At 47.6% G+C, this 25,969-nt stretch overlaps 1 protein-coding gene across 3 annotated transcripts in view; it reads left to right on the top strand.

Annotated features, from left to right (window-relative positions):
* Positions 1 to 25,969, top strand: part of KIF25 (kinesin family member 25) — a 1,016,252-nt gene that overhangs the window by 341,534 nt on the left and 648,749 nt on the right. The gene's annotated exons all lie outside the window — the stretch shown is intronic.

The raw sequence follows: 25,969 nt of genomic DNA, 5'->3' as shown, positions 1-25,969 counted from the left end.
CAGACCATCGTTCTTCAGCCTGCCAAGCGATTACAGAAGGGGAAAAACCATATGCAAATCAGGCTTGGTCCCACTCCAAAAGGGGCAGTCCATCCCAAGCTGCTAGGTCACATCCCTCCTGCGTGTGACCACAAGCATCCCCAGACATGTTTCTAAAGCTATTGCCCTGTTGGGAGGAAAATGTTTCTTCCGTTATAAGGATGCCCTTTACTAAATTGGATTATAGGTTTTCCGTTCCATCTAGGAGCTAGCTGCGATACTCGCATTCTAGGACTAAGACAGTTGGACACTTCCTATCAGTCCCTGGCCCTTAATGTGCAGCAGGGCCCATGCAAATCGTAACATGGAGGCCAACTACATAGGAAAGAAATGTGTTCAAAACAAACATGCACATATTCTCCTTCTAGATAACTGGTCCCTGTTCTTTTTGCTAATAAGAAAAATAAAATGTAACTACCCAATCAAGCTTTCATACAACCATTATAGATTGTGTTCCTGTCATAGTGGGATGATAAGACCATCCTCACTAGCATGCTAGGCTGTCTTTAGCCCTATATCAGGGATCTTATAGATGTAGTTGTGCGAGTCATCAAAGGGCAGCGTCAATTTGATCTTTTCATGCCAAATGAATACTGCGCTGCACACGCACAACCTTATCAACTTAAAATGCAGAATAGCAGAAAAAACACAAGCGTGACTGGCTGGGAAGCTCACCACCACCAGTAGTAACCACAGCAGGCATCTGACTTGCTATCCGCTGCCCCTTTTCCAAAAGAGGGTACCAGTATTTGAACCTGATGATGTGTACATTTTGTGTCTCATGTGTTATGTTATGTTGATCTATACCTCAGACCGCTGCCATTTTTATGCTCTCCAGGAGCTCATGTGGCTCTGCAAAGAAAAAAGTGGGTAGGGTTGGTTATTGAGGGAGAGAGGGATAGGATAGATGTTGTGCTTAATGCTTGCAGAACTCAGAGCAACTGGTGACTGTATGTGTGAGCTTTCTTGATGTGCTTTGTTTCGTGCACTGGGCTTGTTGTGTCCAGTGTTTGCCTTTTTTGTTGTCTGAGGTGGTTGGGTTTTGGTGGGTTAATTCACTAGCCCTCTGTTTGTGTGTTGTAGGTAAGGAGTGTGGGTTGTGTGGGAGAACAGAAGTGGTTAGTGGGTTTTGGGTGATCTCTGGTTATTTGTAGTTATGTTATTGTTTTCCATTCTAAATGTATCTCTTGTTTTCCTTGTTTCCGGTTATGGTTTGTAGAAGCAGGGATTGTATTGTTTGGGCGGTCCGTTCATCGAGTGATTTTAAGTGGTTGATCTGTGTTTATCTTGGTCAGTTGAAAAGCCAGGTTTTTAGACTTTTCCTGAAAGTGAGGTGGTCTTCCATCGTTCTTATTTCCTTATGGATTGCGTTCCATAGTTTGGCTATCAGATAGGAAAAGGCAATTTCTGCAAATTGTCCTTTGCTTGTAATGTCTTGTTTCTATTTGGAGCTCGGTGCTGGATCTTAAGGCTATACTACGCTGGTATTGGGTGCTTTTTATTTGGATGCATTAGGTTCCTTGTCCCTGAAGTAATCTATGGGAAATGCAGAGGGCTTTTACGTTGATGCATTTCTTTACTGGTAGCCAGTGTAGACTTCTTAGGGCCGGTGTGATGTTGTCTCTTCTATTTGATCGCAGGAGTAGTCTTGCTGCAGTATTTTGGATGAGTTCTAGTTTTTCGGTGAGGTGTTCTGGCATTCCCAGGTATAGGCTATTTGCGTAATCTATCCTTGATAATGCCAATGAGATGATTGCTAGGATTCTTTGTGCGAAGTTGATGCAAGGGAGTTTCCCTTGTATTAATTAGAGTAGGTAGAAGCATTTCTTAGCTATTGCATTTACTTGTGGCTCCAAGGTGAGGCCATTGTTTATGAGGATTCACAGAATTATTGTTATCACTGTTGACGTCTCCAGTTTGGTTCCCATGGTCGGGGTTCATGTGAGGGATGTCTGGGTTGGACTATTTTGTTGTGGGGCGATTCATATTTCTGTTTTAGTCGGATTTAGTTTGAGGTTGTGGTTTGTTGATGAGGCATTTATTGAGGATGTTTTTCCTGGTCGTTGTTGTTCGTTATGTTGAGGATGAGTTGGGTGTTGTCTGCATAGTTGTAGGCTGTCAGTCAATGGGTTTGGATGAATTTCATTAGTGGGAGCCATATAAATGTTGAATAGGAGTGGAGAGAGGCTTGATCCTTGTGGTACACCGCATGGGATATTTTTTGTGTTCGATGTGAATGGTGGAATGTGGGTTCTTTCTGTTTGGTCGGTGAGGAGCGATTCCAGCAATTGTTGTGCAGAGCTTTGTATGGCAGATTCCTCCAGTCTATGGATTAGGATTGTGTGCCTGATCATATCAAAAGCATCTTATGTGTCCAGTGGTACGATGGCTAGTTCGGTGTTGTTGTCCAGGTCAATTTTTAGGTTGTCCCATATGGAGAGGAGGGCTGATTCTGTTCCTCTCTTAGGTCTGAAAAAGACCTGGGATTGGCTGTGGCTTAATTTATTAGTGGCACCCATCTTGCAGTTTTCTTCCCTGTATATAGTGAGATTGGTTGCAGGCACTGTTAGATGTGCTCAACAATGGATGACTTTATTGGCTCATCGAGTGTCCATCTGTAAGCTAGCTAGGAGTATATCTTTTCTGCCCATTTCTACTGACAGAGGTTGGTTGGGTCATCATCCACTAGTGCACTTGTAAGGACATTGACATGAATGCAGTGTGTAGTGCTGAATGGCAGAGTGCTTGTCTGAATCCACATTCTGTGTTGTGAGTGTCTGGATGGAGAAGAATTGCCTGAATGCGCCATGCGCCTGATTGGCTTCCTGACTGCCTGAATGCCCTTCTGAGTGATTGGTTGCCTGAGCGTGACCCAGCAGAATGAATGGGAGATCAACAGTATATCTGGGGGCCTCTCACTGGTAGAAATCGTTCAGAAGCTGAAGTTGATACTTGATGCTTACTCTCGAAGCTGAGCTGGAAGAAGAAGGTGAACCGCTCTTCCCTTCCGTGTAATCTGAAAGCTGCTGTGCCTTCAAGAACTGATCCAAGAGAGGACCTGGTAAGGAGACCTCTTCCTGAGCTACGAGGGACCATCGTGCACCAGCTGATCTTTGCCAAAGCTCCCTGGTAGACAGACCTCCGAAAGGCTGCCGACTGTAGATGGGGACCGCTGCGGAATCACGAAGAGAAGCACCGGACAGCCGCCCACCGTCGACGACCGCCGTCGACGACCGGAGTCGCAGTTCTCCCATTGCCTAAGAACATTTGATCCAAGGACTCTCTTGTTCATGCTCGTCGACCGCTTTCGTCCTGCCAGAGAAAGTCAAGGTCGTCGACGACCGAGGAGAATCACCCGGTGGGTTTCCTGCCACCCGAAGACCTCAGAGACGCTGACGTAGTTACTGAAGCCAGCCGTGGTCACATCCCGTTCGCGTACACCAGACGCCGACGACTCAACGCCTTTGCTGGGCCAAAGTTCTTAACTAACTCTTTGTGGCAATGAACCATTGTCGCTGGGGTGCACCGCACGCCTCCCCTGTTGCAGGATGTTTTCCATCACTCGTCAACGAGCACCGCAAGGACTGAAGCTGCTGCCTCAACAACAACGCTCACCTTTTCTTCATCTCGGAAGTTCGACGACCCGTGGCTCCCGCTTCAAAGGGAACGCACTCAAGAAGGGCCCGTCGATTCCTAGACGAAGAACTCTACAACACAAGGTAAATTTGGGTTGCAGATCTATAGAAGAAGATAAGACTCGAATAGACAATATATGGACTGGGCTTGTAGTGAATCTTCATTTACAGGTTGCCCGGGTGGGGGGATCTTCATACGGAACTGTGCCTAGTGGTAGGGGCCAGTATTCTGCCAATTGTCTAACCAATTTATCTTCCTCCAAATCTATGGTTGATATTGTTTTACTCTGTTGATTGGTATGCTATTTGAACGGAGTACAGTTAATGCATTTTAATGGAATCAGAGTAGTCATGGTAGCACCTAGAACTGTATATATTTTCCATTTTAGAATTGTCGGAGCACAATGTGTATTATCGTGATTGCGTATATAACCTTGAACCTTATTTATATAAATAAAGACTGTGTTTTAACTAATACAGTGTGTAGACATTCCTTTGTGGGTGCTTGGGGACAACACTGTACTTAAGAACCAGCCGCATCACCTCCTGAAAAGTTAGGCCTTGATTGCTCGTCCATTGCTACCGTAATAGAGAATCTTGGCTGGGGTCCTCTGTGCCTCTCCTCTGCCGTATAAAGAGCAGGAGTACAGACGCCCCACACCGGTGTGTTTCTTTATACCTTGTATGACCACCTTAACACCTCACATCAACCTCCCTATGACCTCTTGGTACTTGTAGTTTCAGTATTATGATATGATATGATAGGTTATTTAAAACACGCTTAATACCCAGAGGTTTCTAAGCGCGGACCCGGGGATCGAACCTGTGTTGCTTCATGTTGTCTTGTTTCTAAGGCAAGCACGTTGGCGCCTGAGCTTTCCTCCCAAACTATTCTTTAGTTCAACACAGTCTCTTTGTTCAGGAGAGGGGTACCAGCCAGGGACCTCCGAACGAGCGCCCACGTGGTGCCGGACCACTCTATCTCTGGTACAAAGTTTGTTCACAAAATACCTCTGTATCTTAATCTGCTTAATGTTGCCACTGCAACCTTAAGACTTACACACTCCGCTCCACTATCAGGTTCTTCTGACTTTCCGGCTGTGCTGAACTTGTTGGCTTTTCTCTTGCTGCTGGAGTCAAGGACGGTACCACGATGGCAACCGCATCTCCCCGCCCTGGCTATCAGTGCAGAAGGGTTCCATGTACTGTTGACATCCGCCACACTATTCACCAGCTGTGATTCCTGGTCTTATATTTCCTTTGTCAGAGGCTTTGCGGGTCTGGGTTGAAAACGGCAAGGGAAACTCCCTCCTTTCAGGTCTTGCTGCCTTTCTCCTCCGTTTGAACTGCCATCCTGGAATTGCTGTTTCCTCATATGTTTTCGGCCTTGCTCAAAGTGTGTTCTTGTGCTCTGCCCTTTATCCCTATCGGGAAGGGAAAGGGCAGTCAGGTGTGTGTAGTTGTCGGCAATTGCCTGACTCTGCCTGACCTTTGTGTTGGGACATATAGGGTAAACAGGTCTGGTATTAGTCCATTTCCGCTCACGGTGTGAGAAAGGGTTTGTGTTGGAAAAGGGTGGAGGGTAGAGTTTCGAGGTACCCTAGTGGGCAGGATGGGGCCTAAGGAAGGGGATACTGCATCTCACCTTTCAGTGTCTCACTTCCACTCCATGAAGACCCCTCACCCAGGTGATCCTCCCGCACTGGTCCACCCCCAGGAACTGGATCCAATAGCGATGGCCGTGTCCTGGCCACCTGGATGGCAGATCCCCAGGGGACCAGTGAGTGAGACACTTCGGGTTTCTCACATAAGGTAAGATATATTTTAGTCTCCTCATTACAAAAAAAGCAAGCAGAGACCATTGAAGATATCTGCTTTTACACTGATAGTATTTTATCCTGGATTTTGCCAGAATTATTTAGTTCTAATTTAGATTTGTGACATGTGCTGAATGAGTTAGGCCAGAAGGTAAGAAGCCACAGGTATCTGCTTTTTTGTTAGTAATTAATATTTCCGTTTTGTCAGAATTAATCTTTAAAAGATTCTGTTCCATCCAGTTTTTGATTAATACTACGCAGTCTCAAACCTTACTTGTCATGCTAGCTTCATCTTAATTCACGTTGACCAAGAGTTGAGTGTCATCAGCATAGTTAGAAAAAGACATATCTGTTTGGCGTATGAACTCCATTAAAGATTGGAAGGATAAATTAAATAACAAAGAAGATAGTGCAGATACCTGAGGGACTCTGCATTTCCGTGGGTGTGGCTGAGAGTTGAATGGGCCAAGCTGAACTTGCTGGGTGCGGTTCTCCAGGAAGGATGGAATCCATTTCAGTGCTTTGCCTTGAAGAACACAGCCAACAAGCCTGTGTTATATTTGGTGGGGTGTCCAGTCATAATTTCGAAAACATAATTTCGAAAGTAAAAAAAGTCGAATCCAAAATGTCGAAAAAAAAAATGTCGAATTGTTTTTTTTTCGATATTTTTTTTTGGCTCTAGTTTCTGTGAAAAAAATAGGTAAAAATAAAAAAAAGGGGGGTTGGGGGGGAACCCCCCCATTTCGAAAAAAAAACGTCATTAAAAAAAAATTCGACATTTTTTTTTTCGACGTTTTTTTTTCGACTTTTTGACTTTCGAATATTTTGTATTCGAAATTATGTCTATGAACCATTTGGTGGTCCACTGTATCGAATGCTGTGAACAGGTCAAGTAGGATCAGCATGCATGGCTTCCCATTACCAATTTTCTCTCTTTTCAGCAGCATCATCGAGCTTGTAACTAATTCTGTGCTCCCCTGTCACTGAAAGCCCAACTGGCTTCATCCAGCTGTCCGTTCCTTTTCACAAAGGTTTGTAACTGTCTCACAACTATTCTCTGCAATTGGTTAGATTGGAAAGGGAGTTGGGAAATGGGTCTGAAGTTACCCTGGACAGGCGCATCTAAGGAAGGTTTTTTAAGAAGGGGTTTTATTACAGAGAATTTCTAGCTGCTATGAAAAATTCCTGAAGTGTGATACTTTGAATACATTTAAAATGTGATTTCTGAAAAGAGGACATAGATCATGAGTAATTTTGGGTCATAATGTATCCAATGGAGAACCAGTTGATACACTTGTAACATTTTTTTCATAACAACATTTTATTGTTTTTTTCAAATCAATATATCCATTACAACAATGCAATAATTATAAATTAATACACGGTGGAATGTCTCTTAGAATGTTTATGGGTTGGGGGGGGTTGTTGCTGGTCTTCTAGCCATTGATGATGGTCCATCCAGGTCGCAAGCGGGTATTGATCTTGTCTTTGGCATGCTTTGAATGAGATCTGGCGATCAGTAAAGTGGGCTACATTGGAGCTATCTAGTGAGTGGGGGTCTCTTTGTAAGTGCTGGCTATTTGGCCGCATAGTCCATGAATGGGTCCCATGTGTTCAGTTTTCTGTTCAGGGAACCTGATCGTATTGCCGTGATTTTCTCGGCTACTGCTATGTCCCAACATTTGGCCCACCATAAGGCTATCGAGGGGCCAGTTTAGTCCTTCCATAGTCGGGCCATTGCAATTTTTGTGGCTAGTATTAGGTGATTGCATAGACAGGGTATTTGGCCTGAGATTGGGAATGGTCCGTCTCCTGTTTCGCCTAGAAGGACGATTCCCGGATCCCAGGGAATGGAAAGGCTGGTGAATTCTTTGATATGTTTTAAAATTTCCTTCCAGTATGTCTGTCTCTGCCTTTGGACAGGCCCACAGCAAGTGGAATAGTGATCCGGGGACTGGGCAACCGCGCCAGCAGGTATCGGGGATATCCGGGTTGGCTTTATGAATTTGAATTGGGGTGATCTAGTATCTATCGCAACGTTTGTAACCCCCTTCCCTGTTCGTGATGCATTGTGAACTTTTGTGCAATCTGTCCCATATTTTCCCCTATTCTGCCCCCGCTATTTCTCGCCCTAGGTCCTTTTCCCATTCTAGTATGTATTTTTCTTTTTTCGCTGTCTGATTTGTCTGATAATCGATAGATGGTCGAGGTCCTTCCCCTGCTAGTTGGTGTTGTTAGCGAGAGCTCCAGCGCTGTTAATTCTCTAGAGCATTCTTCTCAGGTTATCCTGTGTGACATCCAGTGCCTTATTTGGGTATAGTGGAATCTCTCCCGCTCTCCCACTCCAAATTTTATTTTGCATCTCTCGAACGTGATCGGTGAGCCCTCTTCTATGAAGTCACTTGTTTTACTCAGGCCCCCCTCCACCCAGGCTTGAAAATCCCATGGGGGGTTTCCCGGTGAGAATTCAGGACTCTTCGATTATCTCCATTTCGGGGGGTCTGTTTCTTGCACCCAGGAGAATGCGTGAGATAGTTGAGTGGCTAGGGTGTATCTGGCCATGTCAGGCACTCCCAGCCCCCCCTGCGGTTTCCCCCTAAGCATCATTTGTTTGTTAATTCGAGGTTCCCCCCCCCATACAAATTCTAGTATTTTCTTTTGTAGAGTTTTTATGGCTAGACCCGGGATTTGTATTGGTAGTGCTGCACAGTGGTATAGCCATCGGGGAATCAGGTTCATTTTGACGGCGGTAATTCGCCCGAACCAGGAGATTTCCTGCTGCTTCAACCTTTTAAGGTCATTCTGCAGGTTGTGGATTAGTTGCAGGATGTTGTGTGAGTACAATCGTGTTGGGTCCCTGGTGATTTGGACCCCCAGATATTCGATTGCACCCTTGGCCCATGGGATTGGTGACAGTGGTGTTAGGGAATCTCTCTCTTGCGAGGACAGGTTGATGGCTAGTGCTAAGGATTTGGACAGGTTCACCTTGAATCCTGATAGGGCCCCGAACTCCCTGATTTCCTCCCAAAGCACACCCATGGATGTTGCTAGGTTTGAGGCAGTGATTAATACGTCGTCTGCGTATAGCGGGATTTTGTATTCTTGGTCTCCCATTGTTATCCCCTTTATACTCCCGTTTTGTCTGATTCTGGCGGCGAAGGGCTCCATGGACAGGGCGAAGACTAGGGGTGATAGTGGGCAGCCCTGTCTGGTGCCTCTAGATATGTGTATGTGTTCTGACCTGGTGCCATCGATTCGTAGTTGCGTTGTGGGGACTTGGTAATTAGCCATGACCCATGTGGTGAAGTTGGGGCCAAAGCCGAAGTGTTTGAGAACCGCTTGTATGTATCCCCAGTCCACCTGGTCGAAGGCTTTGTGAGCGTCTAATGAGATCACGGCCATCCCTATCTTTGTTTTGTGGGCGCTTTCAATTAAATTTATTGTTCGTCTTATGTTATCATGAGTCCCTCTTCCCTTCTTTATGTAGCAGGACTGTGATCGATTCGGCCATTGATTTCGTGACTGGTCTTGCCGATAGGAAGGAGTTAAATAGGGCGGCTAGTTGGGGAGGTAGGATTCTGGTGAATTTTTTTGTAAAAGTTTGCGGATAGGCCATCTCGACCGGGAGCCGTGGATTTGAGGGTCTTGATAGATTCGATTATTTCTTCAGTATTGATAGGGGCTTCCAGGAATTAAAGCTGGGTTGATCTTTGGGGGGACATAGCATTCAGGTATTCCGGTAGCTTGTCTAGAGCCGTGGGATTGCCGGACATTATTGACTTGTGGTACTTCATCAGTTCATTGATTCTATCCGTCTCGGAATAGAGCAGCTTCCCATCTTCCCTTCGTAGCTTAAGAATATTGTTTCGGCCGTGTATCGTTCTTAGCTTTTGCGCTAATTTTTTATTAGCTTTGTTCCCTTTGTTGTAATAGAACTGTTTTGTATATGCTTGTGATTTGGCCGTTCGGTCTGCGCAGTGCATATCTAGAGCTATTTTCGCCTTCCTCAGGGCTCTTTCTATTTTTCTGGTGTAGCGTGCTTTTAGCTGGGATTCTAATTGGAGCACCTCTTTTTCCAGCTTAGTTGTTGCGATGTTTGATATCCTTCTCTGTTCCGCACCTACCCCGATTAGCGAGCCTCTGACTACCGTCTTCATTGCGTCCCAGATGATGTTGATGGGGGCGGACTCTGTGGTGTTCTCTTTGAAGTAGTTGATTATTGTGTCCTCCACTTCTGCTCTGATGTTTATGTCTAGCAGTAGGGAGTCGTTCATTTTCCAATATCTCTGGATAGGGTTTCTTTGGCCTGATATGGCTAGGTTCACGGAGACTGGAGCGTGATCGGAGATCATGCCGGAAAGGATTTCGGCGTTGTTAACTCAAGGGAACATCGGACCGGAGATTAGAATAAAGTCTTCTTGAGTAACCCTTATGGACATTGGAGTAGTGCGTATAATCTTGTGAATTATCGTTGAATAGTCTCCATATATCTACTGTCTCTGTTTCTCTGAACAATTTGGCTAGGGAAAGGGCCTGTGTGAAGTCTGCATTTGTGGGGGGGAGCGGTTTGTCCAGATGCGGGTTTGGGATGGAATTGAAATCCCCGCCGATGATTAGGTGGCCTTCACGGAAGGCTAAGATGGTTGGGAGAAGGGTCGAGATGAAGCTGCCTTGGGATGAGTTGGGACTGTAGATTGTAGCGATTGTGATGGGAAGCTCTTCGAAGAAGCCTTTGAGTAGGAGATAGCGGCCTTCTGGATCTCTCTTTATTGTGGTTTTAGACAGTGGGATTTTGTCGCTCAGTAATATCGCTACTCCCCTTTTCTTCTCCCCTGATGTGGCAAAGTAAACTTTTTTAAATCTCTTGAATCTTATACGGTGTTCGTCTTCTTGTAATAGGTGAGTTTCTTGGAGTAGTACAATGTCTCAGGATAGTTGACTCAGTCGGTGTTCAACAGATCTGCATTTTCTTGGTGAGTTCATCCCTTGGATGTTCCAGGATAGAATTCTTATTTCGCTTGTATCAGCCATCCCCTGTTCTTCGTGTTGAGTGTGTCTCATATTTCGTTTCCCCCAATCGGTTCTGCAAGGATAGCTGCTGATTCTGCCGTTGTATTGAGATGGTGTTTTTCTTGTTGTTGTTATTGCATGTTGTGGTGCTGTGCGAAGGGACGTAGCTGGCGTGGATCAAAGGCCCCAATTTAGGGTTCGCCCTTTTTGGTCCCTTTCCCCACCCAACTTTGAACTGGTAGGAGGAACGTCATCCTACTGCCACTGGGTAACTGGTGGCCACAATACGCTTGGAGTTGGCCAACTGGGCCGCCGAGGTGAACTTTGGTAAGGCTCTATCGCCGCTCGCGCCCCAGTATGAGTACTGGAGCATGACTTTTCTTCTCGTAAGTTATTTCGTCATTGGTTTTTGCTGATCGTTGTTTGAGAAGTGAGGGTCAGAGATCCATAGGATCATTGCAGGGTACTCACCCCATGTCTCTGTCTTTCTTCGGGCGACCCCGGAGTCTGCGCCGTCTGCTGGTTTTTGACCATGCTCCTCCTGAGGAATTGTCCCCGTGAGGACGGGTTGTTTCTTCGGATTCGGACTCTCCCTCCGCTCTCGTCTGGCCCATAAGTTTCTCCGCTTCTTTCATTGATTGTATTTGTCTCTGTGATCCCTCCCACATAAATTTTACTGAAGTAGGAAACCCCCAGAGGTATGGGATTTTCGTTTCGCGCAGCCAAATTGTCAACAGCCGCATAGTCTTCCGTTTTTGTAGGGTTGAGTTAGCCAGGTCCTGGTACAGTGAGATTGTGGACCCCTGGAAGGTGATCTGCCGCATCTGCCTCGCCTCCCGCATTATGTCCTCTTTTATTTGGAAAAAGTGGACCCTCGCCAGCACATCAGGGGGGAATGTGGATGTTTTCCTTGTGATTGTTCTGTGGACCCTGTCCAATTCAAGACGAGAGCTGGTCGGTAGGGTGATTATGAATTTAAGTTCTGATATGTAGGATTTCAGGTCTGCCTCCGGGATGGAGGATGGGATTCCTCCAACCCTGATGTTGTTCCTTCGTGATCAGTTTTCTAAGTCCTCCTGCTTTGCTTCCAGGGTATTGCATCTTGACTCGAGGGCGGCTATTCTTTCCTTATCATGTTCAATCTCGAATCTTTGGTCACAGACCTCTGATTCTATTTCGGTTGTTTGGTGCTCTACTTCTGCCATCCTTTTATCCAGGGAGTTGATTTTCTTGGTGACTTCTTCGGCGCTTTTTTGGATTTCCCTGGTCAGGGCTGATAATAGAACTTGGAGCTCGGCTTTAGTTGCTGCTTGTGGTGGGTTAGGTTCGGGTACAGCTGGTGTGGGGGTGTTATTCTTGCTGGATCCTTCCGGCGGATCCATTTTTTATCCCTTTCAGTGGTTGAGGTGGCCATGAGGGTGGCAATATCAGTTTGCTTGGCTTCTTTCCCGCTTTTAGACATTCTGCGGGCAGCAAGTCAGCGCGGCTGAGCTTCTGTATGGGAGTTTCTGCTACTCCTTCGTGTGTTCAGTTGTGGGCCTAACTTTGATCCTCCTACCCCTGCTGTGGCTGCTGCCGGCTGAAGCGAGTTTTTGTATACTTCTTGGGGATATTTGGGCGGTGGTGGTGGGGTGGGTCTAGGGGAGGAAGTGTTGGTTCGGGGATCGGAAGCAGCGGGTTCCGCTGAGAGACTTTCAAGGTGCTTGGGTCGATGTCCATGTGGGTGCCCGATCCGGGGCCCCCCCTGGCTCAGGCCCAGTTATCTTCCTCCCCCGACTCCTCACCTCATGTGTCAGACGCTGGTGTGATGTGGATACTGGTAAGGCGTCAGTGGCAGATGCAGTGCGGATCATTCCGTTCCGGGATGCTTCCGCTCCTTCGGGCCATGACCTAGAGGAATAGATTCCTCTTTCTGGATGCTGTGGGTTGTTTAGGGTCCCTCCTGCGAGTGCGGGGGAGGGCGAGTGATGCGGATCAGGGAGCGAGATCCTGCGTGGTGAAAGCCGCTCGCCTGGATGGGTGGATGGATCGGTGGTACCAGCAGGCCCGGGGTTCTCGAGTCTCTGGGGCCCGTGACGGTAGGTGGATGGGGAAAGCTGCGTCTGAGGTGATCTGGGCGGGCGAGTGATGGGACCCATCCCGAGCAGTCCAGTCCTTGCAGAGAAGGAGTGTGCGCCTACGAGCAGGAAACCTACATTTGCCGTTGAGTGGGTTGCAGCCGGAGGAGGGGAGTTATGGTTCGGGGGCCTCCTCCAGCAGCCGGATAGGGTGGTGGAGCACTCGGCGGGAGTACCGGGGGCACCGGATGCCTGAAGCAGGGGCTTTGGGTGGGCTGAGCCTTCTCTGTGGCTCTGGCTGATTTTGGCGATGTTGTTTCGCTCGCTGATCCGAGGACCTCCGACAGCCGGATCAGGTGGTGGAGCACTCGGCGGGAGTACCGGGTGCGCTGGGCACCTGAAGCAGGGGCACTGGGTGGGCTGAGCCTTCCCTGTGGCTCTGGCTGATTTTGGCTATGTTGTTTTGCCCACTGATCCGAGGGCCTCCGGCAGCCGGATCGGGTGGTGGAGCCCTTGGCGGGAGTACCGGGTGCGCCGGGCGTCTGAAGCAGGGGCGCTGGGCGGGCTGAGCCTTCCCTGCGGCCCTGGTTGATTTGGGTGTTGTTGTTTCTCCCACTGAGCCGAGGACCCCTGAGTCAGCCGGGCGACAGCGAGTGGGTGGGGTTCAGTTGGCAGGGGATATCTGCGAGCCCTCGATCCTCCTGTGATAGCCGCGGTGCTCCGCTTTGGAGGGTGCCGGGGGGACGAGCTCCGTCGTTTTGGGTGGTGGGGCTTTCCATGGGTTAGCAGCGATATGGATCACAGGGGGCGTAGCGAACAAGCTGGAGAAGCTTCATCAACCTCGTCGGCTTTTTGGCACCGATGTTATGCCAACCCCTCCCCCTCCTGGAAGGCCTCTGGGCCGTGGAGATGCATCGCCCATTTTGCCGCCGAGTGGGCCCTAGAGCTGGTGAGGGACCGCATTAGGTCAGAATCGCATCAGCGTAGGGTCCCACTCAAGCGGCAGCTGCAGAAGGGATTCATTTGTCAGAGGCTTCAATTCCCGACTCCAACGGGCTCTGGAAATGTGTCGTGTCTCCCAACGTTCGCCACCATCAAGACTCACGTGGCCTACGTGTCCCTGCAGGCAAGCGGCGAGGGTCTCCTGCCAAACAGAGGAGACCCGCACATCACGGCCCGAGGGATCTTCGCCCTTTCCTTCACTGGCACCTCCCATGGAGGTTTTCACACACCTGGCGCTGCCGATTGGGCACACACAGAACCGCACGTCACGTGACTAGGCATCCACAACGGCCTTCGTCATCATCACGGGTCACGTGACTCAGACTACTCACGTTCCCCTCCCGTGATGTGATCACGTGACCTTCCACACAAGCTAAAGGGAGCAGAGAAACACGGAAGCACCGCTTCACAGCTGCTTCCTTCACGGACTGCTTTGGCGTTTCTTTGGATTTTGCTACCACGACTACTTGACCACGGAACTGTAAACGGATTGCCTCATTCTTTATCCCGGATATCACGCTGTTTGTTTGCTACTGGTTTCTTGACTCGGAATTGCTCACTGGACTGCCTACGGATATTCCCTTGAACACTGAACTTTGGTTATCGACCCCGGAACTGCCTATTGGACTGCTCACGGATTATCCCACGTATTTGCCTCGGAGTTCTACATCACGAGTCCTGTCAGAGACACAATCGACCAGTGCCTGCTGTACCCCCACTACTCCACCACACATTTCAGGCCACCCTCTCCTTCACTTTCGGGTAAGCCCCTTTTCTGCTATTCTATCATAAGGCTTTGTTGTCCATTCCCTGTGTTGATTAACCCTCCATTGCCTTACAGTGGTCAGAGGGTCTTTGGCGTTTCTGGTTCCTGATAAGACGACATTCTCCACCTGTGGTTTCAAGCGCTGCACGGGCTGTGTTGTTATCTCCGGCCTAGGTGGTGCTTGGGGTCGGAGGTGGTAGGACTAATCTGCACGACCACCAAGGGCTAGACAGACTGTGAAGCCTCTCTTTGGTCGTCCGGATTATGAATGTCTCGGCCGAGGACCCTGTGACCGCTCTAATGCAGGCAGTCGCGGCCCTTCGGTCAGACATGGCCGCAGCCACGACTGCCATTCACCATCGCCTTGACGCCTTACAGAGTGCCCGTCACCCCTTGCCCAAGGACGCTGACTTTGGGGACGCCCCAGCTCCTGATCCTCCATCATCCATTCCACCCCCCATTCCTACACCCATGGTTCTCCCAACCCCGTTCCCACTTGCAGCCCCGGAAAGATACCAGGGTGACCCAAGGAAGTACCGAACCTTCCTCAATCAATGCAAGCTCCATTTCCTATGTCGGCCCCAGGCATTTCCGGACTCTATTACTAAGGCGGCTTTTCTCCTCTCTCATTTGTCGGGGGTAGCGGCCACCTGGGCGAATCCCTTATTGGAATGTGACCACCCTGCTCTTTACGATTTTGACCTCCTGGTTAGTGAGATGGCCAAAGTGTTCGACACTAGATACAAGGCGCATTCCCGGGATCTGGAATTACTCGATCTCACACAGGGCAAGCAAACACTCATCGAGTACATCGCTCGCTTCAACCAACTCTCTGCAGAGACCTCATGGCCGGAGAACAAAAAAGCCATCGTGTTCTACAGGGGCCTCTGCAGTGCAATGAAAGATGCTCTTTCTGTGGTTCCCTCTCTCCCGGCCGTTTTTTCGGATCTGGTGGACCTAGCCCTGCAGGTGGACGCTCGACGCTCAGAGCGGAGGGCAGAAGCCGGGTTTTCCGTGCAAACACCTTCTTTGGGGGACACAAAACCCGAACCCATGCAGATAGGGGGAATACGTAGTCCGATAACCCAGGCCGAGCGAGAGCGCAGAAGGACAGATAATGCCTGTTTCTACTGCGGCATAAACGGGCACTACGTCAAGGAATGCCCCCGTCGCCCAAGAAACAAGAATCCGGGTTTTCCGAAAGCTCGCCCCTAAGACCGGGGGGACGGGCGAGCGTTTCTTTGACCCCCACTGAGCCCTCATTCGGTCCCATTAGACCCATCGTTGTCCAGGCTCTCTTGAAACCCACCGGGAACTGCATTCACCCAGTACAAATAGTCATCGATTCAGGAGCCACGGGTTGTTTCATAGATATCACGCTAGCCCATCGCCTCAACCTGCCTTTGATAACCAAGGAGTACCCAGAACCCGTGCAAGCGGTGGACGGGACCTCCCTTGCTTCGGGCCCGATCAAGCATCAAACCGCTCCTTTAGAGGTGGTGATCCAGGACACTCACAAGGAAACCATGTCCTTTGATCTCATCGCCACACCACAATTCGGGATCATTCTAGGTATACCATGGCTTAGGCAACACAACCCGTTTATTAACTGGGGTACTGGACAGGTCTCCTTCGAGTCTGAGGTCTGCCAACATTACTGCTTAACGGAACCCGACACTATCTCCAACCCTGCTAGAGTTCTTGGGGCCTTGACTGCTTTACACATGAACGATGGGGACCGTCCGGTTGCAACGCCACATTCCGTTGGAGCCGTTCAGGCCGGGATTCCCAGCGAATACCATGACTACCTGGCTGTTTTTGACAAGGCCTCTGCAGAGGGCCTGCCACCCCATAGGCCATATGATTGCCCTATTGATTTGTTTCCTGATGCCCCGATACCGAGAGGTAGAATATATTCTCTATCACAGTCGGAGGAACAGGCCCTAAAAGAGTACATACAACAAGCCCTGCGGGTAGGTCATATCCGACCCTCCAGTTCACCGGCTGCCAGTCCCATATTTTTTGTCCCGAAGAAGGAGGGTGACCTACGACCCTGTGTGGACTATAGACGTTTAAATGCCATCACTGTGAAGAACCGTTATCCCATTCCCCTCATCTCCACGTTACTAGACAGGTTAACACATGCATCCATCTACACCAAACTGGACCTCCGGGGGGCATATAATCTGGTTCGCATGCGTCAGGGGGATGAGTGGAAGACTGCGTTTTGCACCCGACAGGGTCTTTTTGAATATACGGTAATGCCTTTTGGCTTATGTAATGCCCCAGCCACCTTCCAGCGCTTCGTTAACGAAGTATTCAGTGACATCTTAGACGTGTACGTCGTGGTCTATCTGGATGACATTTTGATTTTCTCCCCTTCTCTGGAAGACCACATCGTCCACGTTAGGGAGGTTTTGGCCCGTCTACACAGAAACGCCTTGTTTGCTAAGCCCGAAAAGTGCCTGTTTCACACTAAGGAGGTCGACTTCCTGGGGTTCCACCTAACGCCTGGGGGTCTATCAATGAACCAGTCAAAGGTTCGTGCCATCACGGATTGGCCTGCTCCAAAGACCCTCAAGCAGTTACAATCTTTTCTGGGTTTCGCTAATTTCTATCGGAGGTTCATTGCTGGCTTCTCCTCCATAGTGGCTCCCCTTACCGCTCTTACCAGTCTGCTGGTTCCGTTCTCTTGGACCCTGAAACATCAGCAGGCGTTTGAGGAGCTAAAAACTAGATTTGTGACTGCTCCCGTGCTTCAGCACCCGGACCCTGTACTCCCATACATCGTGGAGGCGGACGCTTCCTCTTTTGCTTTGGGTGCAGTCCTTTCCCAACCCTGTCCGGCCACTGGTCGTTTGCATCCCGTGGCTTTTCACTCACGGAAACTCACCCCAGCCGAGTTACATTATACTGTCACTGAGAAGGAATTGTTGGCCATCAAGGACGCACTGCAAACCTGGCGTCACCACCTCCTTGGGGCCCGGCACCAGACCACGATTTATTCCGACCATAAGAACCTGCAGGACCTGGCTACCCTTAAATGCATTAATAGCCGACAGGTGCGTTGGCACTTGTTTTTTGCTGCATATGATTTTATAATTAGGCATAGACCGGGTGCTGTCCATGGGAAGGCCGATGCTCTGTCACGTTCACCGGGGGGGGAGTCTCTTCCGTCTTTTCCTGCCACGTTGCTCGAGGGGGGTCATGTCATTTGTGTCTGCACACCGTCCTCGTCCATGCAGTCCACCATCCGTCATTGGGTCTCCCAACATCCACACGCACTGGCGGAATGGGATCTGGTTCTTCAGGAGGGGTTACCGTTCATCCAAGACAAGCTCTTTCTTCCCACTACCGACACACGCAACCAAGCACTAGAATGGTCACACGATGCCGCCATTAATGGCCACCCGGGGCAGCGTCGCACTCTAGAACTGCTAAAACGCTGGTGTTGGTGGCCATCAATGAAACGTGACGTGGAGAACTATGTAAACACGTGCTCAGTGTGTGCACAGGGTAAATCACGTAGGGGTCGCCCATTGGGGTTACTCCAGCCATTACCGATTCCCCCCAGACCCTGGCACACTATCTCGATGGACCTCATCACGGACCTGCCACGCAGGCAAGGTTTCGACACCATCTGGGTAGTGGTAGACTCCTATACCAAGATGGCACGCTTTGTACCTTGTACTGGGATACCCTCCGCTCCTACCCTGGCTCAGTTGTTTTTCAAGTCTGTGTTTTGTCTCTTCGGTCTGCCACAGATCATTATATCAGATCGTGGGACTCAGTTTACTTCCCGTTTCTGGACAACCTTGACCAAGCTACTCGGCATTGATGCCCGCTTTTCCTCAGCCTATCACCCGCAAACAGATGGGCAAACTGAGAGGGTGAACCAAGCCCTCGAACAGTACCTGCGCTGTTTAACTCTCCAGTACCAAGACACATGGCTTAACTTACTACACCTGGCGGAATTTGCCTATAACAACTCCCTGCACTCCTCCACTGGCTTTTCTCCCTTTTATTCCATGTACGGTCAGCATCCCCGCACCCTTCCATTTCCTGATTTCACTTCATCCACTACTCCTGCTGCCAATACCTGCACCCGTGATCTAGTCTCGGTCCATGCGCAAACCCTAGTCCACTTGCGCGAAGCCCAGGTCTCCATGAAGTCCGCAGCTGACAAAAAACGGGTGGCGGCTCCCGAATATCGGGTGGGGGATCGAGTGTGGTTGTCCTCCCGCCACCTACACATCCCTGGCTGCCGCAAGTTGCTTCCCCGGTTTGTGGGTCCCTACCGTATAGTCAAAGTCCTGAACCCTGTGGCTCTACGGTTGTCTGTTCCTGCCACCTGGCGTATCCATCCGGTTTTTCATACCTCCTTGCTCAAACCCTGTCTAGGTCCTACCCGTCTCACTGCCCCTCCTGCCCCTGTCGCCTTGTCCTCTCCTGACATCTATGAGGTCAGTGCTATCTTGGGTTCCCGCCATGTTCGGGGTCGCTTGCACTATCTCGTGGACTGGTTAGGTTACGGCCCTGAGGAATGTTCCTGGGTGCCCTCCAGGGATGTCCGGGCCCCCCGGTTGGTTGGCCAGTTCCATCGTGATCATCCATCTAGCCCACGGGGTCGTGGGCCGTTAGGGGGGGCTCTGTCGTGTCTCCCAACGTTCGCCACCATCAAGACTCACGTGGCCTACGTGTCCCTGCAGGCAAGCGGCGAGGGTCTCCTGCCAAACAGAGGAGACCCGCACATCACGGCCCGAGGGATCTTCGCCCTTTCCTTCACTGGCACCTCCCATGGAGGTTTTCACACACCTGGCGCTGCCGATTGGGCACACACAGAACCGCACGTCACGTGACTAGGCATCCACAACGGCCTTCGTCATCATCACGGGTCACGTGACTCAGACTACTCACGTTCCCCTCCCGTGATGTGATCACGTGACCTTCCACACAAGCTAAAGGGAGCAGAGAAACACGGAAGAACCGCTTCACAGCTGCTTCCTTCACGGACTGCTTTGGCGTTTCTTTGGATTTTGCTACCACGACTACTTGACCACGGAACTGTAAACAGATTGCCTCATTCTTTATCCCGGATATCACGCTGTTTGTTTGCTACTGGTTTCTTGACTCTGAATTGCTCACTGGACTGCCTACGGATGTTCCCTTGAACACTGAACTTTGGTTATCGACCCCGGAACTGCCTATTGGACTGCTCACGGATTATCCCACGTATTTGCCTCGGAGTTCTACATCACGAGTCCTGTCAGAGACACAATCGACCAGTGCCTGCTGTACCCCCACTACTCCACCACACATTTCAGGCCACCCTCTCCTTCACTTTCGGGTAAGCCCCTTTTCTGCTATTCTATCATAAGGCTTTGTTGTCCATTCCCTGTGTTGATTAACCCTCCATTGCCTTACAGTGGTCAGAGGGTCTTTGGCGTTTCTGGTTCCTGATAAGACGACATTCTCCACCTGTGGTTTCAAGCGCTGCACGGGCTGTGTTGTTATCTCCGGCCTAGGTGGTGCTTGGGGTCGGAGGTGGTAGGACTAATCTGCACGACCACCAAGGGCTAGACAAAATGGCATTTATGATGAATGGCGTATTGGGCCAGGCGGGAGCTCTTAGGCAGACATGCCGATCGGAGCAGCTCCAGGCCACGCCCCCCCCAGCTTTAACTATACTTGTAACATTTAGGCAGCAAGCCAATGAAATATGTATAATCTGAAAAGTAAAAGTAATGGTGGAGGAATCGCTATGGAGTCTCCACAAGAGTCTTTTGTCATTGGCAAAAGTACAATATCAAATGAGGGACAAGCAGCCATTTAGACTTCAAAGGTCCCCTATTACAAAAGTGATGAAATAACACATTTTCTTGCCATTGGCAGATGGGAGTAGCAACCTGAACAAAAAAAGCAGGTCATGTTAGAGCTTGATCACAATCCCTGTGTCTGCTGCTAAGGAATAACTTTGTCCTAATAAACCACCCTCCCACTCAAACATCTTTTGTATGGGCTTCATCAACTCCGCATTTATCACAGTTTTCTCAAGATATTGATAGATGGGACAAAAGTGACCAATCGAAGGTTCTACCTGGAAAATCAGACTCCAATGATTCATCTCTGCTAAAGGCTTAAGTCTTGAGCAAGAAAGACGTCTTGCTCTATCAAAATCTGTGAAAGCCTCCCTTGATTTGTAAAGTTAGTCTCGCCAGCAAGGTCTAGTTACTCTAGGCTATCGAAGAAATGCGAGCCAAGACTTGAGGAATTCATACCCCCCCGCCTAACCACATAACACAAGAACATGACCAAAAGTCATGAAGCGGACACTCTTGGCTTGATCTGATTCAGGCCCTAAACCCAATCCTTGAATCCCTTGTGAGACTGCATGACAAGATCAGCCAGGAGGTACATATTAACTAATCTAAATGTGTAAGTATATAAAGTAAATTGGATCAGCTTCTAATAGGGAAATTGAATCAGAAGCGGTCTGCTTGGATAAATCGGTTTAGGACGATTTTACCGAAAACAAATGGTCGCAATGACCAAAAGTTCTAAAAATGCTATCACTAAAGGTTCAAACACCAAAAGTTTGAACCTTTGGTGGTAGCATTGTAAAAGAAAACAGTGGCTACAGGGGGTGTCCCTTGCATCGCCCCGCTCACTATACTTTATGGTATAGTGAGCGGGGGCTGCGGGGGACACCCCTGCAGCCTTCCATTTAAAAAAAAAAAAAAAAAAAGGACCCTGTGGCACCAGTTCCCGATCACAGAAGTGAAAGGGAACTGGCGCTGCAGGAATCCAGCGTGCAGATGGAAGTAAGTGGGGTTTGTTTATGTTGGGGGTGTGGGTGTGGGGGTGTTATGGGTGTGTTGTGTGTGTGGGTGTGAGTATGTATGTGTGTTTGCATGAGAAAGGTGCAAACTTTTGGTAGTTCGCACCTTTCTCATGCAAACGTTTTGCCCGCTGTAGTTTCAGCCACAGGCAAATCACTTAGATTCGGAAAAATCAATGTCCTTGGTTGTTGGCATAGTGGAATTGTTTATGGAGCCTAATCCAGTGGAAACCATGGATGGGAACCCCTATCATTGGAGGAGAGGTAAGCATGTGTAATTGATAAAATGGCAATTAAAAGCAAAAGGAGGAAGGGCCAAAGGAAAACATATTTACAACTAATAAAAACAACTGCAAAAACCAAAAGAAATTCAGAGCTCCACTACATTTTTTCAGACATTCTTTAAGGGCCCAATAGAAAAACATCCAGAAGTGTGTCTGCCTGCACAAGAAGGGGAGCAGTCTTCCAATCCTCAGGAATTGAATACCCAGATGATAATCAAACAAAAGAAAACTCAGATGATCAAAGGTGTGGACAAACAGCCAGAAAGAAATTTCCAACCATTGAACTCAATTAATGAAGATTTTCTGTCTTCCATTCCAGATATGGGTGAAGACAATCTAACATTGGTTCAGCCTATAAGGACAACAAAAGAAGGAAGTCAATGTAAAATGATTCACACAGAAAGAATTGGACTGATAGAAGCCCTTATTGAGTCTCAGTCAACTCTGCACAAATACCCACTAGATCATTTCAGAGACTGGAAGGGCTGCTTAACTGTTGGAGTGCAATCCATCGTTCCAAATAATACCCCTTTAAACCGCTCAAAGATCCCTGCCCTGTTTTCAGAAATCCCTAGACTGATATTAATAATATCTGCAGACTTACTGCAAGTCGAGCGTCCAGTTGATAACGGGAGGAGTTAGTAGTGTTACATATAGCTCCCAAGTTAATCTTTACATTGATCTGGATGAGGCATAATCTTTAATGCAGTGTGTTTTGATGTATTTTCTTATGGGGCAAACTTTTCTGCAGCTTTCTCGCTGCACCTAAGGCTGGGGTGGAGAAACAGGGAAACCAGCAATCATTGTCAAGGGGACTTCACCTGGGGATATCTTTGAGAGTGAATTCACAATTTGGGGAAAACAAATTAAGATCTTTAATGTTAAACAATAGGATTCAGATGTGCAATCTTTAGATTGTTCTTGGTTGCCACAGGTGTTTACTCAACCTTGTAACCTAACCAAGGACTAGAGGTGTCGTTAGAGATGATCCGTTAACCATAATGTCTTGGTATTCCATAGGCCAGAGCAGCCTTTTCCAGTTAGCCTCAATACCACTTCCCTTGTCTAATTGGAAAATCATTGGTTTGCAAGACGTTTGACTAACGTTTGACATGAAAACCCAGTAATGAATGGTCCTGCAAAAAGCTCCAAAGGGACCAAAGAGGCATTGTTGTAGATGTCACTTGATAGCAGTACATAATGTTCTTAAAGTTAAACCATCTTGGTGGACTAATCTATATGAAGGAAGGTTGGTCGTGTCTATCGTGGAGCCAAACCTATGGTTTTTCTTCGACATTGATTAATATATATCGTAATGTGCTTAAAGAGAAAAAAGAAAACTTTATAGACAAACTAAATAAGTTGTTGGCAGAATGGTTTGAGTTGCGAACTCGAACCAAATAATCATGGGTGGACAAGGTTGGGATAGAAATGAGCCTATATCACCCCCTTAGGCGCTTCCAAATAAGACGAACACCATATGAAGTGATATAACATACAAGGGGGGAGTAATTCGCATTATCAGGCAAGATGTAGGGGCTCTGTAGCGCTTAGAAGTAAATTCATGGCACTAAAAAAGCACATAGCCCTCGTCTCCATTTTGGATTAGGCCCGGAATGGATAAAACTGCAGGCTCTGTGCTGTTCACAAGGCCCAATTTCTGTATAACACACTGACTCTGCATGAGCCCCGTTCCCACGGAAGTCCATTTCCCTTCGTCCCTCCAGTGTTGTGAATATTTAGTATCTTCTAAAAGAATGCGCCCTGCAAGAGCGTGAGACAACACCAGGCTCAGCGCTGCATCCATTCATCTCCACCAAACTGCCATCAGGCCTCTAACTCCCACCCAGCCAGGCCGGAGCCGGCCTCACACCACTGACTCGACCCCCACACCTCTGAAGCAAGAGACCCCCAGTTCCCAACTCCCTTCAAGTGTCCACAGAAGATCTAAGCATGTGCAACTGTATTTCTTCCTAGCAGCAACACATATCCCTTGTAACACAAGGTACCAGGAGGGATAAAATAAACATCAAATCCCAGGTGTGGGTTGGCCTTGCGGTATCAATGAAACCCTGAATGTGTGGGTCAGCACAACTGTATTTTATCCCCCCTTCCCCCTGGCACCATTTCCTGTGCTGCCCAGGTGCCTGCCACAATGTGTTAATATTCAGTCTTACTTCTTAGATAGGAACAGTGTATTTTATGCGTGCCCTGACCTTCACCGCGAGGATGAGTCCAGCTGACCCACGTGGATCCAGACTCTCAGAGAAGAACCAGCCAATGACTGCTTGGCATCCCCTATGGAGCTAGCTCACGTGTAGGATGCCCCCAATCAGTGGCCCCGAATTGTACTATACAGAGTGCCGCGTTTGGAGTTATTAATCCATTGTTTTTGATTATACTAATTAGACCGCTCTCGAGCAGTAGAGTCCTTTGCTGATATTTGTATTTTGTACGAATAAACCTTGTTATACTTGCAATGCTGTATCCTGGCCTATTTCCCTAGCGGGTTGTCATTATTCTGTAGTGTGCGTAAAAAGGGACGTGCCTTGAAGACCCAAACTATGTCTGTATAGACCAAATAAATGAGTATTCTCAGTTGAATTACCACAAAAAAAGCAAACACCTTAATCTACCAAGAAAAGCTGAAACACAAAGGGGCACCATGGGATTAAATAATGGATCATTTGGATTTGTATAGGGTAAACGGAAATATTCAGGAGGATAAACCTGCATCCCCTACTTGGTTTAGAGGTAAAGAAGAATTGATTACAGTGTATACATTTTCTTTCTAGACAAATCCTTATGTCGTCTGGAGATCCGTAGAACAAACTTAAGTCATCACGGACTGCTAACATAGCACTTGGAATCTAATCGGGGAGAGATTAGAAAAAATGATGGGCCCATTAACTCAGGTGGGAATATGATCTCCAGGGCACCACGAAATTGCTTGAATGTAAATAAGGAAGTTAGTTCCATATGGGACAATCTCGATGAGATAGGTTGTTAACAATAATTTGTGCTTGGAAGCTTCTATAGAGAGGGAAATCCCCACAGTCGCAGCAGACAGATTTAGCGAGCAGGTAAAAGGAAAAAAGAGGGCTTAACAAGAGAAATCAAAGAGCTTTCTGTGAATAGTTAATTGCATTTCTGTAGTCTAATGGCAAGGAAGAAAGTGCTTTAACAGAACTTTAAAAACTGGCTAAGCCAACATAAATTAGTGATGGAGCTTCAGGACAGTCAACACATGCTGTTCGTTGTTGCTAGTGAGAGCACATCATTATACAATTAAATTCAATAGCAGCAGAGGTATGGGAAAATACTTATGTGACTTATATGCTTGTTCACCCAAGTATCCCTCTAAACAAGTAAATACAAATCAGTCTGAATGGTGCCTATCGTATACTCAGGAAGATATAATCGATCTAATTCAGAAACTGAAGAATTCTCAACCTGCAGTTCCCTATGGTATCTCAAATTGTATCCTAAAACAGAACCAAAGATTATGGTAAGAGATACTGGATATTCTATTCCTAAACATAAACATAAGTACCTGGCATAATGCTCTTATAGTGCTAATTTTCAAAAAGGGTGATAGCGAAGATCTGGCTAACTATGAACCTGTTGACTTTTTAGATGTAAGTAGCAAATCTTTACTTCCTTAATATTAAGACAGTAAAAAAAAAGGGCACAAGAAACTACGTGACTCTCAATTGTGTTCTCATCGGTTATAATAAACTTGAAACTACAATGGCGAGCTTTTGCAGATGATGGTACTCTTTGATCACACATTGATTGGGCTGCAGCAGAGTCTAAATGATATCCAAAAATATGCAAAAAGTAGTTACTTGATAACAAATAACTGTCTTGTTTTTATTTATTATTTTGCACGGTCAGCTATACACAAGAATTTAAAATGGTATATAGATAATGCCCCAATATGAGTTGTAAAACAGATAATATACCTTGTTTTTAAGTAACTAATAGACCCAATAATGGAGCTTTATTTCAAAGCTTGCAATTAAAAATCCTCCAATTATTGTTCAAATAAAACAATCAAAAAACCTGTAGATTCTCATTAATGCAAATTATTATAAACAACCATAGTGCTAGGAATGATATATGGATTGGAATCTAATCGTTGTTCTGATAGAATCTAGAGTGGAGTGCCTCATGTGGCAACCCCTATTATCACTGTTATTTGTCAAAAATTGTGATTAATTTCCCTTCATAAATGGTAATTTGGAGATCCCTGATGGGATATACTAAAATACTGTCACCATCAAGAGACTCATTACACAAAGGCATCTAAGAAGTTGCGTGTAGAAAGGAGTCCGGTCCGTTAGAGGCATTCGTAGTAGGTTGCAAGAGAATTCTCGCTGATATAAATATCTCTGCAGACCTTCTTGCAAGAAATCCTAATGAGGAAAAATATAAATAACAAGACAGTGATTGGAAAATAACCTTAAATCTGGAAAAAATCATACAAAAGTATATGATGGAAGTGTTCCAGAGGGAATA

Source organism: Ambystoma mexicanum, chromosome 4q, assembly GCF_040938575.1.
Source record: "Ambystoma mexicanum isolate Mex_15411 chromosome 4q, UKY_AmexF1_1, whole genome shotgun sequence".
Taxonomy (NCBI): domain Eukaryota; kingdom Metazoa; phylum Chordata; class Amphibia; order Caudata; family Ambystomatidae; genus Ambystoma; species Ambystoma mexicanum.
The sequence above is the reverse complement of the archived record's forward strand: the minus strand, read 5'-3'. Positions and strand labels throughout refer to the sequence as shown.